General features: G+C 38.8%; 1 protein-coding gene across 5 annotated transcripts in view; it reads right to left on the minus strand.

Annotated features, from left to right (window-relative positions):
* The window catches only part of LOC119580367, a 31,590-nt gene extending 16,768 nt beyond the window's left edge, over nucleotides 1-14,822 (minus strand). The window contains exons 1-2 of one of the 5 annotated variants that reach the window (XM_037928479.1): nucleotides 14,174-14,822; nucleotides 2,853-2,975 (exon numbers count right to left, since the gene is read on the minus strand). The gene's annotated coding sequence lies outside the window, so the exon portion shown is untranslated. Of the gene's footprint in view, nucleotides 1-2,847; nucleotides 2,976-11,860; nucleotides 12,223-13,812; nucleotides 14,058-14,173 lie in introns of those variants that run through there. The other 4 variants (XM_037928480.1, XM_037928478.1, XM_037928483.1 and 1 more) reach the window with 4 other exon arrangements.
* Between the last annotated feature and the right edge of the window lie 5,178 nt (nucleotides 14,823-20,000).

Below are 20,000 nucleotides of genomic sequence, written 5' to 3' on the forward strand. Positions count from 1 at the left end.
TTTTTTTTTTTTTTTTTTTTTAATATTTTTAAAAAAAACGAAAATCTTTTTTAATTTTTTTGGGTCTTTTTTTTTTTTAAAAGAAAGGGGGGAGAAAACCAAAAGGGAAAAAAGGAAAGATGAGAGAGGAAGAAAGAGAAAGAAGAGATGAGACGAGAGAGGAAAGAGAGAGAGAGAGAGAGAGAGAGAGAGAGAGAGGGGGGGGAGGGGGGAAGAGAAAGAAAGAGAAAGAGAAAGAAAGAGAGAAGAAAGGAAAGAGAGGGGGAGGAGAAGAGAAAGAGGGAAAAGAGAAGAAAGAAGAGGAAAGAGAGAGAGAAGAGAGAGAGAGAGAGGGGAGAAGAGAGAGAGAGAGAAGGGAGGGAGAGAGAGAGGGAAGAGAGAAAGGAAGAAGGAGAAGGAGAGAGGAAAGAAAAAAAAAGAGGGGAAAGGAAAAGGGGGAGAGAGGAAGAGAAAGAGAGAGAGAGAGGGGGGGGGGAGGGAGAGAGAAGAGAGAAAGAGAAGAGGGAGAGAGAGAGAGAAAAAAGAGAGAGAGAGAGAGAGGGAGGAGAGAGAGAGAGAAAAAGAAAGAAAATAAAGAGAAAAAGGGAGAAAAGGGGAGAGGGGAGGGGGGGAAAGGGGGGGGGGAAAAAAAAAAAAAGGGGGGGGGGGTAAGGGAGGGGGGGGGGGGGGAAAAAAAAAAGGGAAAAGGGGAGAGGGGGAGAGGAGAGAGAGAGAGAGGAAAAGGGAGGGGAGGGGGGGGGGGAAAGAAAAAGAAAGGGAAAAAGAAAAGAAAGAGAGAAAAGAAAGAAAGAGAGAGAGAGAGAAGAGGGAGGGAGAGAGGAGAGAGAGGAGAGTGAGGAGAGAGGAAAAAAAAGAAAGGAGAGAGAGAGAGAGAGGGGGGGAAGAGAAGAGAGAAGAGAGGAAGAGAAGGGGGAGAGAGAGGAGAGAGAGAGAAGAGAAAAGGGGGGGGGGGGGGAGGGGGGGGGAGAGGGGAAAAGAGAGGGAGAGAGAGAGGGAGGAGTGAGAGAGGGGGAAAAGAGAGAGGGGAAAAAAGGGGGAAAGAGAGAAAGAAGAGAGAGAGGAGAGAGGGAGGGAGAGTAGGAGGGAGAGAGAGAGAGGGAGGGAGGAATGGGGAAAAACTTTTAACCCCATGGCTACCGTTGTGCTACTTTTGTTGCTATTCTTACCTTTGAGATTGCCATCATCACTACGACTAATGTGTCTGTTTCTTTGCTGTTATCACAGCCATTTTCCATAATGATAACAATAATACGACACAAGCGACAGCATGCAAGCGCAGCAGAAGTAGTAGTAGTAGCAGTAATAGTAGTAGTAACAGTAGAAGTTGCAGTAACAGTAGTAGTAGTATAACAGCAGTAGTAACAGTAGTAGTAGTGGTAACAATGGTAGTAGTAACAGTAATAACAGTAGCAGCAGTAGTAGTAACAATCGTAGTAATAGTAACAGTTGTAGTAGTAGTGGTAGCAGTAGTAGTGACAATAGTAGAAGCGGTAGTAGTAATAGCAGTAGCAGTAATAGCAGTAGTGGTGGTAGTAGTAGTGACAGTAATAGTAATAGTAGTAGTAGTAGCAGTAGCAGTAACAATAGTAGAAGCGGTAGTAGTAGTAGCAGTAGTAGTAACATTAGTAGTAGTAGGAGCAGTAGTAGTAGCAGTAGGTAGCAGTAATAGCAGTAGTGGTGGTAGTAGTAGTAGTAACAGCAGTAGTAGTAATAGCAGTAGTGGTAGTAGTAGTAACAGTAATAGTAGTAGTAATAGCAGTAGTGGGAGCCGTAAAAGTAGTAGTAGTAGTAGGAGTAGCAGCCAATTGGATTCTGATGACGTGACCTGGAAAATTTTGGCTGAGGGCCGGGTGAAGGAAACAACTCGTCATGCATGTACAAAGCTCTTGGAAGAATATCAGACTCAGGGGGCACTTGGGATGAGGCTCCTGCATTATTCCCACTGGTAAACGAGGGTGGACTCGTACTATCAGTGTGCTATGACCGGAAGAGCGCCGGCTTCAGGGAGGACGCTGTTTCCAATACTGAGGACCTTATTCCTGGCTGACGTGACCGGGGGCACAGGTAGTATTACGGAAAACTGTATATTATGTAAAATAATAATAATAATAAAATAATAAAAAAAAAAATAAATAAAGATAAAAAAAATAATAATAATAATAATAATAATAATAATAATAATAATAACAGTATTATTATTAATAATAATAAATCACACACACACAATGCATAAATAATGAATAAATAAATGTTACTTATTGTTATACTTTTGTTGCACTTAGTTATGGAATGCCTGGAGAGATAATATGGAAGTCTTTCCAAGGAAATGATTTTGATACAGCATATCAAATGATCAATATAGTCATTGGAAAATGGCAAAAGAAGCTAAAAAGATATAACATTACAAAGGGGAGGCAAAGAGTCTTAACACCACACACTAGTGCTCGTGTGTGCCGGGCCTAGAAGCCACATACCAGGGAGAGTCACCAATCAAATAAGCCTAATGCCCAGATTTTAGCTACGCGAAGCACCCGGATTTAACAGGGTAAAAACGCTGTAGTCGTAGTAGTAATAGTAGTAGTAGTAGTAAAGTAGTAATATTAGTAGATGTAGAAATAGTAGTAGTAGTAGAACTAGTAATAGTAGTAGTAGTAGTAGTAGTAATAGTAGTAGTGGAAATAGATGTAGAAATAGTAGTAGTAATACTAGTAGTAATAGTAGTAGTAGTACTAGGAGTAATAGTAGTAGCAGCAGCAGTAGTAGTAATGGTAGTAATAATAATTATTAAAGCAAGCATCACCCAAACACAACGAATTCAAGAGACAGACAAGCAGGCAACAGCCTTACCGTACCAGAAGGAGGAAGAGAGATCGCCACAGCTCTAACCTAGCCGAACGGAGACCCTGTTATGTACTGCCATGTAAGTGAACGCCCGGGCCAAGGATACGAGGATACTTCCAACCCAACCTTTTGCTCTGCGGGGAGTCACCAAAGAGAATAGGCAAGTGGTTCGTTACTTTTCGAGTGCTGTGTTTTGTGTTTGTGGTAAAATCTGTGGGTTGTTGGTTGTGATGGTGGTGGTAGTGGTAGTTTTGTGGTTAGGAATGATGATGACGTTGACAACAACAGCAGCAGCAACAATAACAACAAAAACAACGGAAATGATAGTGACAAATTACCATAATGATGGTAAATACAGGGATAACTATACTGATAATTAATAATGATAGGAACAATCTACTACTTATGACATACAGAAAAAATAAAACGTCGTGTTAATTAATATTCATAGGTATTTCGATATGATTTATGAACTGAATTGATATACTCATTGAAAATAGTGGGGAAATCAGCATATCATTATAGCTTCGATGTCTAGTATCGCTTTCACGAAGATCAAGTGAAACGAATGTACAGAGTATGGTTTACCCGAAACCCAGTTTTCATTACATCTAGGAGAGCCCAAGGTGTAATAAAACATCCTATGATTAATTCCATTAATAACCTGTCTTGAAACTTATGCATGTTGTGTCTCAGTACAAGAAGCGGAACAGTTGCCGAGTCATTTAGTTGCTGAGTGAATGGACACCTTGAAAAATCTCAAATGCGCTAAGGTAACTCGCCCACTACACCAGTTTACAGATTCATATGCTGAATGCATAATCGGCAGGGCATTTAACTCAGAAAAGAAGCGTCACATTAAGGTGTTTTGTTTCCAGAAATGATGTAAATTATCAGATGAATATAGTAAATTAATGGAAACGGAGCAAAGGAAGGGTAAGGTAATCACATAAAAAAAACTCTAGAAGTATGGGAGTATGCTGACTGTATGTTCCTTTATGTTATAAATATTCATTGATTACTGTACACACCATTACTTTAAGCATTGCAGCACACAAGCTTGGGATCTCATGAAAAACAAGTTTATGCTAAAGATTCTTTCAATTCTTCCAATCCTTATTTCCTCTCAAAGTTTCGTGTATCGAGGACGAGTATTATAATTGACATTATTCCAATGTACTGCTTCCGAATGTGGTGCATGGTTCATAATTACACAAGAATACATAAACACACGCATAAAAAAATAAAACGGAATAAATAAAAATATTCACAGCATGTACACATATCAAAGAGAGAGAGAGAGAGAGAAAACTGTGAATCAAATACTTTATTCAAAAAGGTCCTAAATGTGTTTCAAGTATACTTATACGATGGACTAACATACACATCACCAGAATACACACTTCATAAAATTTATGATCTATAATAGCATACCAGCAATCAAACACTACGGAATACTAATCTGGATAGGATCAAGGAACTCCACTCAGCCAATTTCTATAGAGCAGAGTTGTTGTATGTGTTGCTAGGATATCCTCTTTAATCCAAGTAAGCAAAATATCCTTTGCTGCAAGATTGGAAGATGCCTCTGTGGAGATCATGATAGACTAACTTTCGGATATAGACAACTGTTTATATGTATTTGATAGCTGATGGAGATAATAATATATAGTAATAATAGCAACTGCTGCTGCTACTACTACTACTACTAACAATAAGTGTACTTTGGAAAGGAAGAAATCCGTATAACTTTGGGTACAGCTGGCCCTATCCCCCACAAACTTTCCTATATAACCTTTCATACACATGGAGTAAGTGTTATAGACCTAAAATTATTAGTTTGATTTAGGAAAATGAATCACACAGTCCCCCGTTTCTTTTCGACTTCATTTAAAACGTGGGTTACGGTTGTCTTGAAAGCGTTGTAATAAGCCTAAGATTAACGTATGAAAAACTATATTCCCTAGTAATAGTGTTTAGTTTCTCTGTTATTATGATTATCATTATTATTATTATCATTTACCATCATAATCGATATTATTATCATTATCATCCAAATCATTATTATTAGTTATTATTATTACTATTTATCATCATCCTCATCATTATAATCCAATTATTATAATCATCATTATTATAATTATAATAATTATTATAATTATTTATTTATTCAATGTTATTTTTTACTAATCAGAAAGCGTTGTGTAAGAATTTCACAACGTCAAGGAGATGGATTATTTTTTGTCATAAAAGTTCTATTCGCGAAGTCGTGATATAACCAAGTATAACATGAACAGAAGGGAGGGTCGTGGAGCATGGAGTTCTAATTATGAGTGGATTGGTTCTGAACTTTTTCTTTTCCGCATATTAATTTCTGCTTTCAAGAGCGATTTATGATAGGGGAGAGTATTATCAAGGCCATTACTATTATCATTAATGTTGTTATTACTGTGATCATATTTCTCACGACATTATCATAGTTCTTTTTTTCATGGAAATAGTAGTAGTAGTAGTAGTAGTGGTGGTGGTGGGTAGGAGTAATAACAATCATAATAATAATTTTCTAATGGCATTATCAAACATCGTTGTTTTTTTCTACCCAAGGAAATAGAAGTAGTTGTAGTAGTAGTAGTAGTAGTAGTAGTAGTAGTAGTGGTGGTGGTGGTGGTAGAAGTAGGAATAACAACAACAATAATAATAATGATAACAGTAATAATCATTACGATAAACTTGTTACTACTGTCAAGGTGTCAATATGTATCAGAAACTCGGTACATACCTGTTTCCTTCTCGCTTTGATCTTGCTATCGCTGAAAATTCACTTTGATAATATTATTACATTACTTTCACAATGGTATTAATGTTACTAAGAACGGATTAGTTATATATATATACTGTACTGATGACAAATGGCTGAGTTCAGATCCCCCTTTGATAATTTGAAGATAAAAAAAAAATAGAGCCCATTTTTGTATCTATAGAATCATATATATATCCTTTAAAGCGTAAAGTTTATATTAAATCATGTTTAACAATTCATACATATGATTTTGGATTACTATGAGATATCTTAAGTGATTATTCCATTTTTATGCATTATAACTTGGGTCTCTTATATGTACCAGAACACAGATTATTGCCCTTAGAAATAACTAAATTGGTGCATTTCACGTTGTTGCAAGGCAGTATGACGCCAAACAACCTATGATGTTATTGAGGAATCTAGATCAAACATTTATGGCTTAATCTTCAACCGGGGAAAAACATACATAATCACGCTGGCACACTTATAAGAAATATCTGTACCCAAAGCCACTGTATTTGTCTAATCTTATTCCTCATGAGAGTCACAGTTTCATGAGAATTAACAGAACTATTGACAGCGAATTTGCATAGCAAGCTAATTCCAATGAGACACAAACTAACCTTTCTTTTTTTCTTCTTCTTTTTCGTATCATTCTTGTTCCCCCATCTTTTTCCTTTTCCACCTCTCTCTCTCTCTCTCTCTCTCTCTCTCTCTCTCTCTCTCTCTCTCTCTCTCTCTCTCTCTCTCTCTCTCTCTCTCTCCTTATTTTCCTTTTCTTCTTCTCTTCATCCGAAGAATAAACTCTATTTTTTCAATGAACACTGTACAACACCTGCGCGCCCTCATTTCACTAACTATCCTAATTTACAACAGAGATTCTATTGCAACAAACATCCTAATTTACAGCAGAGTTCCTATTGCAACCTAATATCCCAATTTACAACAGAGATCCCTATTGCAACAAAATATCCTAATTCACAGCAGGATTCTCTTGGTATAAAAATGCACCAGGATGTTCTAATTCTGTATATAACCTTATCGTAGCGTCAATGTACGTTATCTGAATCTGGTTCTCAATACTAAGGTAACGCGTAATGATTGTGCGGGGAGGGATGGTGGAGAAATAAGTAGGTAATTGTGAGGAAAGTGATGATTGGTGGTGGTGATGGTGGTGATGGTGATGATGATGATGATGATGATGATGATGATGGTGGTGGTGGTGGGTGGTGGTGGTGGTGTGGTGGGTGGTGGTGGTGTGTGATGATGATGATGATGATGATGATGATGATGATGATGATGATGTGGTGTGGGGTGGTGGTGGTGGTGGTGATGATGATGATGATGATGATGATGATGATGATGATAATGATGATGATAATAATAATCATCATCATCATCATCATAACAATAAAATAATAATAATAATAATAACAGGAACAGCAGCGGCAACAATAACAACAACAATAATATTACTAACAATAATAATGAAGAAAAAAAACAATAGTAGTAGTAGTAGTTTTAATGGTGTTACTATTACTACTACTAATAGTTAATATTGTTTTTATTGTTGTTATTATTATTATTATTATTATTATTATTATTATTATTATAAGTAATGATGATGATAATCACAACAAAAGCAAAAACAGTAATAATAATAATAATAATAATAATAATAATAATAATAATAATAATAATAAAATAATAATAATAAAAAGAAAGAAACATGAATAATAATAATAATGATGATAAAATAAAACAAGAAAGAGAAAGAGAATAACTACAAAAGCAACAATATTCGTGAGAATAATAAATCGCTAGTCTACCCTGATCGTTTTCTGTTGACTTCACGTTTTCTGTTTATCTTTACCTTCAACCCATTTTCTTTTATAGAAACATAGCCATGACTTTTTTATTTTTGAACAGTCGGAAGAGAATTGTTTTTTTTTTTCTTTTCTTTAACTTTATTTTTCACAATATTTTCTTATCTGAGAATTAGAGAAGATAAAAAACTAAATTAAAACAAGAAAAAATATATGAAAATATTGGCCATGAATTCAAACTAAAATAAAGAGAAAACAAAGGAAAATTTACATAATTCTTACATCATCACATTAATTCACGTTATATCAACAATAAAAATGTCACTAACACCATCCGTTAACAAAATTACAAAATCTTTCTCTGTTCAATAAAATAAAAATAATATAAACAATACCTTCAACAACCCATAATAATAACAAAAATAGTAATATTAATTATATAATAACTATAATAATAATAATTATCAATAGTAATAGTAACAGCAACAACAATAATAAAGATGGCAATAATAACAAAAGCAATAATATCAACAATATTAATGATAATTATATACCAATAGTAGCAGTAACAACAATAATAATCATACCACATAAAATTAATAAGAACAATAACAATAATGATAAAAATAATAGTGACATTAACGATGATAATAATAATAGTAATAAATAAAAAGTAGTAATAATAATAATAATAATAATAATAATAAACAATGAAGATAATAACACAAAGAGCTTAAACAAGAACTTCAGGTTAAGGCACAAAGGTTACGTAGATATGACAAACGCTAAAAGTTTTTTCAGGCAGAATAAAATGTTTGAGACTGACATGAAGAAATTTTACCGCGAAATAAGAAAAGAAACAACTCTTGTAGAAGCTATACCATCTGAAGAAAAAGTCTGGGAATTTTGGAACAATATCTGGGGAAAAGATAAATAATACAATGAAAACGCATGGATACGAGATTTTGAGAATAGCACTAGGGATATTCCCGAACAAAAATGGGAAAATATTACCACTGAAGAAATTCAAAACGCACTAAAAAAGTCCCATAAATGGAAATCACCTGGGGTTGACCAGATCCCAAATTTTTGGCTTAATACTCTCTCTTCAGCGCATGGCCAAATTAACATCTTTTTAACTCAATTATAATAAAGCCTAACTTAACATCTAAATGGTTATGTCAAGGGACTACTTATCTCTTGGCCAAAAGTAACGAAACAGATAACCCAAAAAACTAAAGACCCATTACATGCTTAACAACCACCTATAAATTACTTACCGCAATCCTAACTGAAAGAACCTACAGATACATGGAAGAACAAAATATTTTTCCCAACGAACAAAAAGGATGTTGCAGAGGATCATACGGATGTAAAGATCAACTGCTCATAAATAAAATGATTCTCGAAAATGCTCATACTAAACAGAGACATCTAAGTACTGCTGGGATCGACTATAAAAAAGCCTTTGACAGTGTCCCACACTCTTGGATCTTGAAATCCTTAGAAATTCTCAAAGTCTCTCCTGTCTTAATCAACTTTCTTCGAAACAGCATGACATTATGGGAGACAACGGGAGTCTTACTCTCAAACACATGAACGGTACTCTTATTTCAAACAACATGCGAATCAGATGCGGAATCTTCCAGGGTGACTCTTTTTCCCCTCTTTTATTCTGTATGGCACTTATCCCACTCTCCCAGCTTCTTAACAACACAGGGTATGGATATAAGATCATGGACAAAAAGATCAATCATTTATTCTATATGGATGACTTGAAACTTTACGCTCAGAATGATAATGAATTGGAAAGGTTGCTGAAAACTGTAAAAGATTTCAGTGATGACATAGGCATGAAGTTTGGTCTCGATAAGTGTGCTAAAGCAACCTTTAAGCAAGGAAAACTAGTGACATCTGACAATATAAAGTTAAGTATTGATACCGTAATATAAGAATTGGATCAGGAAGAAACCTATAAATATCTAGGAATAAACGAAGGAGATGAAGAAAAAAATACGTACAGAATGCATCCGTAGAGTAAGGTCAATCCTGAAAACAGAATTAAACTCAAAGAACAAACTAACAGCAATCAACACTCCTGCAATACCTGTGGTTACATATAGTTTTAATGTGATAGACTGGAACTTACATGAACTCAAACAAATTGACACCAAAAATAGGAAGCAATTGACATGCAACAGAATGTATCACCCTAAATCAGACGTAGACCGTCTGTACGTCCCTAGAAGTAAAGGAGGTAGGGGGATGATGCAGTTGGAATTATCGTACAAAACAACAACAATTGGTCTCTTGCAATACTTAGATCTAACCAGCGATTGGATGCTTCAATTAGTTAGAGTACATGAAAACTCTAAAAGGTTACACTCAATAGTAAAGGAATCAAATAAATTTTCTCAGGAAATAGGTATTGAGAGCGAAAATATCAAACATATGTTGCCAACACTGGCTGCTAAACATAAAAAACAAAAAGCAAAGAAGGTCGGACAAGAAAAACTTAAATCTAGGTGGCATGAAAAGCCTCTCCACGGACAGCTTGCAACTCGAAGCAAACACACTGATATAGATGAAATTGCAACCCATCAGTGGCTTAGCTCTGGACTAAAAGGGGAAACAGAGGGTTTTATTCTTGCAGCCCAAGATCAAAGTTTGTTTACTAGAAACTATCAAGCTAACATCTTGCACAATGGCACTGACTCAAAGTGTAGGTTTTGTGAAGACAAGGTTGAGACAATTGATCACCTTGTATCTGGTTGCTCAATATTAACACCGAATGAGTACAAAAATCGACACTACAGAGTGGGCAAGTACCTGCACTAGAAGATCTGCAAACACTTTTCTATCGGAACACAGGATAAATGGTACAAACACCATCCAGAGCCAGTTACTGAAGGCAAAGATGCTACAATCTTGTGGAACTTTCCAATTCACACAGATCGTACTATATAGGCAAATCATCCAGATATCGTCATCAACGACAAAATATACAACACTTGCCTGTTTATAGATATGAGCATCCCTTCAGACAGAAACGTCCTAACAAAAGTGTTCGAAAAGATATCAAAGTATAAAGACCTGGAAATAGAGGTGGAAAAGATATGGCATTTAAAAACCAAAACTTTGCCTGTTGTTATTGGAGCTCTTGGCCTTATAAAAAAAGGTACAGATAAGTTTCTTGAGCAAATACCAGGAAATCCAAAATTAGAAGAAATCCAAAAAATAGTCTTAAACAGCACAGCACATGTTCTCAGAAGAGCATTATCAATCTGATGTGTTCTTTGTGTGCGTGAATTGATTTGACTGGATGTTTTGATTTGTGGTTGTTCTGCATATTATGCATGTTTTCGTTGATGTTCCATTGCCTCACACTTCAATCACCCTAGGTCGCTGGTAGTGACTCGGTGTTTGATTTTAATTAGCAGATCTAAGGAAACTTTCGTATAATAATAATAATAGTAATAATAATAATAATAATAATAATAATAATAATAACAATAATAATAAACAATGAAGATAATAACAAAAACAATAATGAGTTATAGTAACAATATAAAAATATATAATAATAGTGGCATGGATAATGATAATAGTACAAACAATAATAATTAATAATAATAGTAACAGTAATAACAACAATAACAACAAAACAACAACAATAATAATAAAGACAAAAATAACAACATCAACAACAACAACAACAACAACAACAAAATAATAATAATAATAATAATAATAATAATAAATAGCAATAAAATAACAATAATAATAATAATAATAATAATGATGATGATGATGATGACATCTATAAAGAATCAAATAATACTAATAAAAATATTGATAATTTTAATGATAATGATAGTAATAACAACAAAAACAATATTAATAATAATAACAATAACAACAATATTAATAATAATAACAATAACAATATTAATAATAACAATAACAAAGGTGAGATGATAATGATAATGATGATGATAATAATATTAATAACAACAATGAGACAATAATAATAATAATAATAATAATAATAATGATAATAATACCAATAACAATAATAATTACAGCAATAATAATAACAATAATAACAACAACAACAACAATAATAATAATAATAATAATAATAATAATAATATTAATAATAAAACAAATACAGCTATAACAACACTAGCATTGATAAAGATAATGGACATACAAATAAACAGTAACATTTTCAGAATATATAGTGCGTAAAATAATTACCCTGGAGATCACCACGGGAAAGAAGAAGAAGAAGAAGAAGAAGAAGAAGAAGAAGAAGGAGAAGAAGAAGAAGAAGAAGAAGAAGGAGGAGGAGAAGTCTTTGATAAGCATAAACAACGAAGTCACTTACGAAATAACCTTCCTTATCTTCCATCTTATCTTCCTTATCAGTCACCAAATTCTAAGTCACAGACCCCACGCGCCTCTGAGCGACAGCCAACCACGTGTATGTCTAACGGAAACACACCATTGCCTTATATTCACAACCCACGTGCGGTTTTAAGTTACTCCAATGTGTGTGTGTGTGAGGGGGGGGGGAGGGGTTGGTGACGAAATGATAAAATCCTGATATAGCATTCTTCAGTTTTTATCAATTGCAATCCGTTTTATGACTTACATTCCGGTTATATTCCGAGCTGGCTTCAATATGCTGAAAGATCGTCAGAGTTAGAGGAAAGCTCTTGAAAGCTTATATAATACTCCTATTGTCGGTATTTATGAAAGCTTAGATAACGTTTGTGCTTGCAACAGGAAGGGGGGGGGTATATATATATATATATATAAACATGGCTTTGATGTGTAAATACTCAACTGAATAATAGCTATCTTATCAGCATTGCGATATCATGGGGAAAAATGATATAGCATTATTTTTTACTGAAAAGATTACTTATAAGCCATTAACATGCAAGCAAGCAAGAGAGAGAGAGAGAGAGAGAGAGAGAGAGAGAGAGAGAGAGAGAGAGAGAGAGAGAGAGAGAGAGAGAGAGAGAGAGAGAGAGAGAGAGAGAGAGAGAATCAAATTGAAACACTGAGAGAAGTATATATCTACATAACTCTACATAACTCCTTATCTGATATCATAGGTCTTTGGGTTATCCGGCAGACTGGTAAAGAAAGATATAAGCAGTGTGTTTTTCTTCCTTACGTGATGTAGCCTTGCGATATAGAGAGACGGACACGTGTATAGAATCGAAGGCGCGAAACACACACACACACACACACACACACACACACACACACACACACACACACACACACACACACACACACACACACACACACACACACATGCAGAGAGAGAGAGAGAGAGAGAGAGAGAGAGAGAGAGAGAGAGAGAGAGAGAGAGAGAGAGAGAGAGAGAGAGAGAGAGAGAGAGAGAGAGAGAGAGAGAGAGAGAGAGAGAGAGAGAGAGAGAGAGAGAGAGAGAGAGAAAGCGGGTTGCATCATTCTCCCGAGGCGTACCACGTGCTTGGCTCCGTACTTCCAATCGATACAGAGGCATGGAATGTATCCGTGTTTCTATTGGTCGCCAGCTCATACACGTTCAGACAAGGCCCGTGAGTTACGAGCTGTCGATATTATTGAGCCTATGCACTCCTGAGCCGGGGAGGAACTGTTACTAAGCCACGTGGCCATCTTTGGAAGAGGGAAGAAGGATAAGAAGAAGAAGAAATTTTTTTTATATAGATATATCGGCACCTCGTACTGACGTCAGCGAACCACGTGGGCTCCGTGATAGGGGGGAACGGGAATGGAGGGGGGGGTTGAGGGTGGGAGGGAGAGGAGGCGGGAGGAGGAAGAATGACGAGGGCGGGGGGGAGAAGGAGGGGCAAAAAGGGGGGGAAAGGAAGGAGGGGAGGAGGTGACTAGGATTTCCCAGAAAAAGGACTGAGGAAAACAGGTACTAGCGGTGGTTTGGTTGGTGGCGGGGAGGGAGAGGAGGGGGGATGTTGGGTTTGTAGGGGGAGGGAGGGAGGTAGAGGGGGAGGTGGAATGGGTGGGGAGGGAGGGAGAGGGGGGAAGTGGGGTGGTTTAATGGGAGGGATGGAAAGGGGGAGGAGGTTACACAGCCGGCTGGGGTGGGTTGGGAGGTGGTGGTAGTGGTGGGGATGCCATATCGATTTGCTCTTGTGCGCTCCAACCCCGAACCCCCCCCAACCCTCCCGTCCACACACATGCATACCTACATATGTTCCTCCGTGGAGACTAGGTCTTTAAACCCATACAAGGTCAAGCTCTAAAAATAAAAATAAAAAAAGGAAAAAGAGAAACTCTGCGAAGACGAAAACAGATTTAAACCTTTTTTTTCCTATTCTCAGCCGTTTCTGAATGACCGGAAGAAAGCATTGGCAGGTGTTACCGTAAACCGTGAGTTATTAGACAGGAAAGTCACGATCTGCCATAGTGTGGCAAGGACAAACAGAATGCCTCGGTTCTATAATCAGACGAGAGGTGTCTTCTCAGGCAGCCAGTGTCCCCAGCGTGTCCGAATCACAGACAACGTCAGTGCAACACGTTAGTACATTCACACAACCGCCGCCAACTCCACCACCACCTCCTCCACCACCACCACTGCCGCCGCCGCCACCGCTGCCACAACCACCTCCTCCACTGGGTTACAAAATTCACCACTACCACAACTGCCTGCTCTGCATCTTACCCGCGGAATCCACTGGTACATTCGCTCGTACTGGTATATTTTGTTCCACAATAACCGGTCTAACGTGGTTCAACTTAGTCCAGTGACTGAGCTGGTACGGAGGAGGAGGTACAAGCGGCTGACGTGTCCCAACCCTTGCACTCTGACCAATGGCTTCCGCCGTGCGAACGCTGCATTCTGGGCATATTGCATTTCTTGCCCCGGTGCTTGTGCAGGCGCAACTCTCCTGTACTTATTGTTCGATGGGAGCTGGAAAAGCGTTCGTGAGCGACGTGGAAAAAAAAAAAAATGGTTTCTCAGCGAGCGAGCTTCTGGTAGCCGGGTTGTGGCCGGTGATTCGGTTTCCGTAGTTTGGACTTGTAGTTAGTCGTCTGGCGCCCCGTTTTAAAGAAACACGTCGCGCAGCCTAATTAATCATACTGGCAATCTCTCCGACATCGTTTTATGGCTGCTATCAAAATTTATCTTTGCAGTTCGGCATTTTGGTACGGTTTTGAATCGTTCCGAATGCGTCTGTCGATAAAGCGCAGTAGGCGTCCACGTAAACTACCCTGGAGTGTACAGCAATTTAGACGGCGGCATTACTTGTGCAAAATAACCCATTATGATGTGCACCTAGAAAAGGATAAAGGCCATGAATACTCTACCGTGCCATTATGACAGAACACGAGAACCCCCGCGAGTGCGCATGCGCGAGTGTCCGCCATTTTGTGAGCCTCCGCGACCACTCAGAGGCGAGGGAACCCGAGAGCGCGGCGGCCGGAGGTTCTGCTCAGGGAAACGGCTAGTAGACCGATGACAGCCGTCCCGAGAGGAGGTTCGTGGGCGCTAGTTGCGGGCAGGACACTCGATGCACTCATGTTATACAATTAAAGGGAACAAGTCGCTAATGAATGTCTGTTGATAAATGGTTTTGTTTGCACCCCAGGTGTCCTGTGTGGACACGACCCTCCTTTAAAATTGAGTTTCGAAAGGATGAGAAGTTTGAAGGTGTTTTCAAAATTCTCTGACGGAGGTTTTGCTTGGAATTTTGTAACATAGCCACGCAGGTCTCGCTCCGAACAGTGGATCCCAAACGCTTCAAGCACTGCACAGTGTGCTGTGTCCGTGTGACGTAAACCTTGCGTCTCGTACTGCACAGTCTGCTGCTGCTGCGTGTCATAATGCGTTTTCCAGTGTTCCACCAATGCGTGCCAGCCAGTCTTGATGCCACTTCGTTGAACTCTGTCTTTGGCGTTTTCATCCCCGTCTTACGGTGAGCCAGACAATGTAAATGCCGATGGCGAGTGAGCGACGTAACAATAAAGTTAGATAAACTCCTGGGAACGTAAAGGCATTACTTTTTCGATTTTTCGCCCGTTTATGAATTGACGCAGATAACATTTTTGAGACTTGTTCACACACAAGGCCGGGGAGGAGGATCACGAGCGTGGTGTTTTTTTTTCTTCTAACTCATTCGTGACGGATTCCTCAAGTACTCCCGAGTGGAAGGAAGGAAGACCCGCCACCTTATTCGCCGCTGTGACGAAGGGACGTTAAGCACATTGATAGATGTCCTTTTGACTTATTTAAAGGTGATCCCTGAGTGCTAGTGGTGCGGGTGACGCCTCCTTGCTGCTTCGTAGAATGGTCAGGGGCCCTTTAATCAATGGACTAGCACAGGCTGCAGTCACGAGGGGTTGGACTTTGTAGTCTTGATTAATTGAGTGATAGAGGGTGGCGACAATCTGCACTGTGATGTGAAATCGGAATTGAGGAAGGGGTCTGCTGCAGGTGGATGGAGGGTGGAGGTAGGGGAGGTCAAGGGGGAACTGACGGTAGCAGAGGATGACTGGTAGTTCTTGACGGGGATTTTTGTTGGTGGTGGAGAGAGTGCAGGCAGAGGGAGACTAGATTAAGAGCGACTTTGGTTTTATTTATTTTTGGGGCATGATGTGAGTTTACTGTGTTTTTGGGGGGAAATGTGGATACACCCACTTGCGAACAGACGCACACACACACACACACATAGAACTTATGAGGGAAATCGCAGAACATTTTCGTGCTACAGCGAAAGTTTCCATAGTTATCAATTATGTTCTCTTTGCGAGTACTGTAAGTACTTTAGTAGTCTTATATGTAAGTGTTTCACCATTCCCTATTTTGCTCAACACGTCCTGTTACATTTGCTCGTTTTGTGCAGTCATGTGAGTGTTTTCTTATACTCGTAATATATTTAGATCTGGCTGTTGCCAAATCTCTTGAACGAGTATACCCTTTTGTGTTCTTGTGCTTGAGTTTTGTAGCCTCTGCACTTTTTTGTCTCCGGCATCTGTGCTTCGTCAGGGATGTTAGCCAAGGTCTCTGTGCTGTTGCGTTTGCTGGCTATGAAGTAACTTAGCTGAGGTTGGTAGTCTCATCAGCTGGGTCGTGCATTTTCCCTGTGGCCGTACACACCACTCCGTCTGTTGGTTGTGCGGTTGCATTTATTAGTTAAAAGTTAGTTTATCTGTCGATCATTAAGTAGCAGTCCCATAATTCGTTCCGGTTAGGTAGCCCCTTCTGTTTGTTGTGTATTGTGTAGACGTAGTGTTTATTCTGTTTATTTATTTATTTATTATTATTATTTTTTTTAATGACTGCCCTCTCTAGAGCTCTGCCTCAGCACTTGTTTATCTTGTCTCGTGGTCAGGCAGTCCCGAATTATGCCTCAAACTTCGTGCTTTAACAAACTTATTAGATTCTGCTGTAGCTCTGTGTTTCGCGGTTAAAGTCGGGAAGCTTGTTCTTGAAATAAAGAAGTTTTAAGTTGTGTTGGGAAGTAAGTTACCGGTATTACGATAACTTTATTTTAAGACTCGATAACGCTTCGTCAATTGCATCTCCTTCAAGGCTACGATTAAATATATGCTCGCGTTTCTTTTTAGCGAACCTAACGTATATTAATCCGCTTGTAAACACGTAAAAGACCGTTTTTAGAGACATACCCCGTCGTTAAAGTTGACAAATTGCCATCCAGTCTCTTAACCACTCATTCGTAATAAATACTCGCAGAGGGAACTCTTGGAAATAAGCATAAACAGTTCAAAAATATATAAGCAGATGGCATAGAAATATAAAAAGGCAAATAGAAGCGAAATAAAACTTGTAATCCAGGACAGACGGCCTTTGTAAGCAGTAACTGTACCCAGTTTTATCGTCTGAATACGTACTGTATTGTCTGTAATCAGTATCCTCACTGCAGTAGTGTCATATTGCGTGCGTCTGAATTCACGATATATGAAAAATATTTTAAAATATATATCGAGTGGAATATGCTTGGAAATATACGATAAGCGTCGAGGTATAAAGTGAGGGGAATATACTTGGAAAAAAGTAATCTTTATATATATATATATATATATATATATATATATATATATATATATATCGAGTGGAATATACTTGAAAATATGTTATTAGCATTAATGTATATTTCGAGAGGAACGTACTTTGGAAAAAATGACAAGCATCATTAGTATATGCCGTAGGGTTTATAAAAATATGAATTATAAACATGGAAATACATATATCGTGGGGAATAGATTTGAATATAATATAAGCAAAGTAATGATGGTTGGAAAATTATTCATGGGAATATGAAATAAATTAATGGATATTGGGAAATTATGCTTATGAGATATGATTAAAGGAAGAAATGTTCAAAGTTTTGTATATTTATTTTGCTGTGATTTCTTCTGGGACTTTTCGCAAGGAAGGTCGAATGATGATGGTGATGGTAATGATGATAGAAGTTATTTTAAAGAAATATGATATGGCTGATGGTAATAAGTTGTGAATCGTATCATTTTTATTGTTTTTATCTATATCGTCATTATTATTAACGATATTACCATTATCTTCATCGTTGACGTCATCATCACCACCATCACCACCACACCACCATCACCAACACCACCATCACCAACACCACCATCACCACCACCACCATCATTATTGTAATAAATCCCAATGTCTCTTTCAAAACAGCTCTCTCTCTCCTTCAACCTCCTTCTCTCCCGTCTCTGTGCCACAGTCCGCTCTCCCTCTCCCTCCCCCTCTCCCCCTCCCTCTTCCTCTCCCTCTCCCTCTTCCTCCCCTCTCCCTCCCCTTGGTCCTCCTACTCCTACCTCTCCCCCCCCCTCCCCGTCTCCCAGTATGTTTGTTCTCGCACGCTGTTCATTTGCATCGATTTTCCACGTTCCGACTATGAATTATTATTTTTTTTTTCGGGGCAGTGCAGAAGATGCAGAAACTCGGGTGTCGGGGAAGAGAGAGAGAGGGAGGGAAAGAGGGAGGGAAAGAGGGAGAGAGGGAGGGAGAAAGGGAGAAAGGAAAGGATGAGGAGAGGAGAGAGGGAAGGAGGAAGGGACAAAGACAGAGACAGAGAAAAGGACACGGGAAGGAAAGACTGATACAAGATGTGACAAGATCTGATGACGAAAAGGAGAATGAATAAATAAATAAATGACCCCAGACCCAAATTCACGAAACAGACCCCAGAATGACACACAAACAAAAAAATGCCACACACGCAAAACCGCACAAAACGAACTTTAAGGAGACCCACGTCTCTCCTAACCTGCTTAGTCCATTGCTAAAGGTCTCTCCCCCCCTCCTACCGCCTATTAGCACATTAGGCATGAGTGTAGGCCTAATGAGGTAAATAATGTTATAGGTAAATGAAAACGTGGGGTGGAGAGGGGGTGGGGGAGTTGGTTGATAATAAAACTGTTTCAACACGCACGTGAGCACGCACAGGTACACATGTTCAAAGCACACATACACACGTACATGTTTGAATACTCACATGTTACAAAACGTACATAGTCACATGCTCAGACTAAGCCACATAAAAAAAGACACTAATACATACGATTTTTTTTTCTTTTTTACATGAACAATACACATACAAATATATACACATTTATATCCACATACTCAGCTGTCACGCACAAACACACAAGTTAGAGGCACATGTACACATAAATACACACATTCACACAGCTACACACGCAACAGATACACATACGCAACTGTAGACACATAACCACACACACACACACACACACACACACACACACACACACACACACACACACACACACACACACACACACACACACACACACACACACAAAACCCAGTCATCAAACATTAAGGCCCTCCTCCCCCTCCCTCTCTCTCCCTCCCCTTACCCTTCCCCCCTCTCTCCCTCCCCATCTCCCCCTCCCCCTTACCCAAACCCTTAAACCCTCAATCCTTACCCCCCCCCCCCCCCAACCTCATGGCTCTGACCCTCGAGCGAGAGAGGGTCACACCCTTGGGGAGAAAAAGGGTAGAGGAGGGTAAAGGATGGGGGTAGGAGGAGGAGGAGGAAGGGGGGGAGGGTGATTGGAGAGGAGGGTGAAAAGGGATGAAGGGTGAAGGAGGGGGGGTGGGGGGGGGAGAGGTCTGTGTCAAAGGCTTCTCATGGCAAGTCATGCAAGAACCAACGGTGCACACGCGCGCACACACACACACACACATACACACACACACACACACACACACACACACACACACACACACACACACACACACACACACACACACACACACACACACACACACACACACACACACACACGTACACGTACATACATTACACTGAAGCTCACGTGGCCCGAGAGGGTGTGAAAGGAAGAGAAAAAGAATGAATAGAATGGAGGGAAGGATTAGGAATATAAGAAAGAGAGGATGTTGGGATTAAGATTGCGAAAGAGGGAAATAACAGAGAGAGGAAGATTATAGTGGAAGTTTTTTTCTC

This window comes from Penaeus monodon, chromosome 13, assembly GCF_015228065.2.
Source record: "Penaeus monodon isolate SGIC_2016 chromosome 13, NSTDA_Pmon_1, whole genome shotgun sequence".
Taxonomy (NCBI): domain Eukaryota; kingdom Metazoa; phylum Arthropoda; class Malacostraca; order Decapoda; family Penaeidae; genus Penaeus; species Penaeus monodon.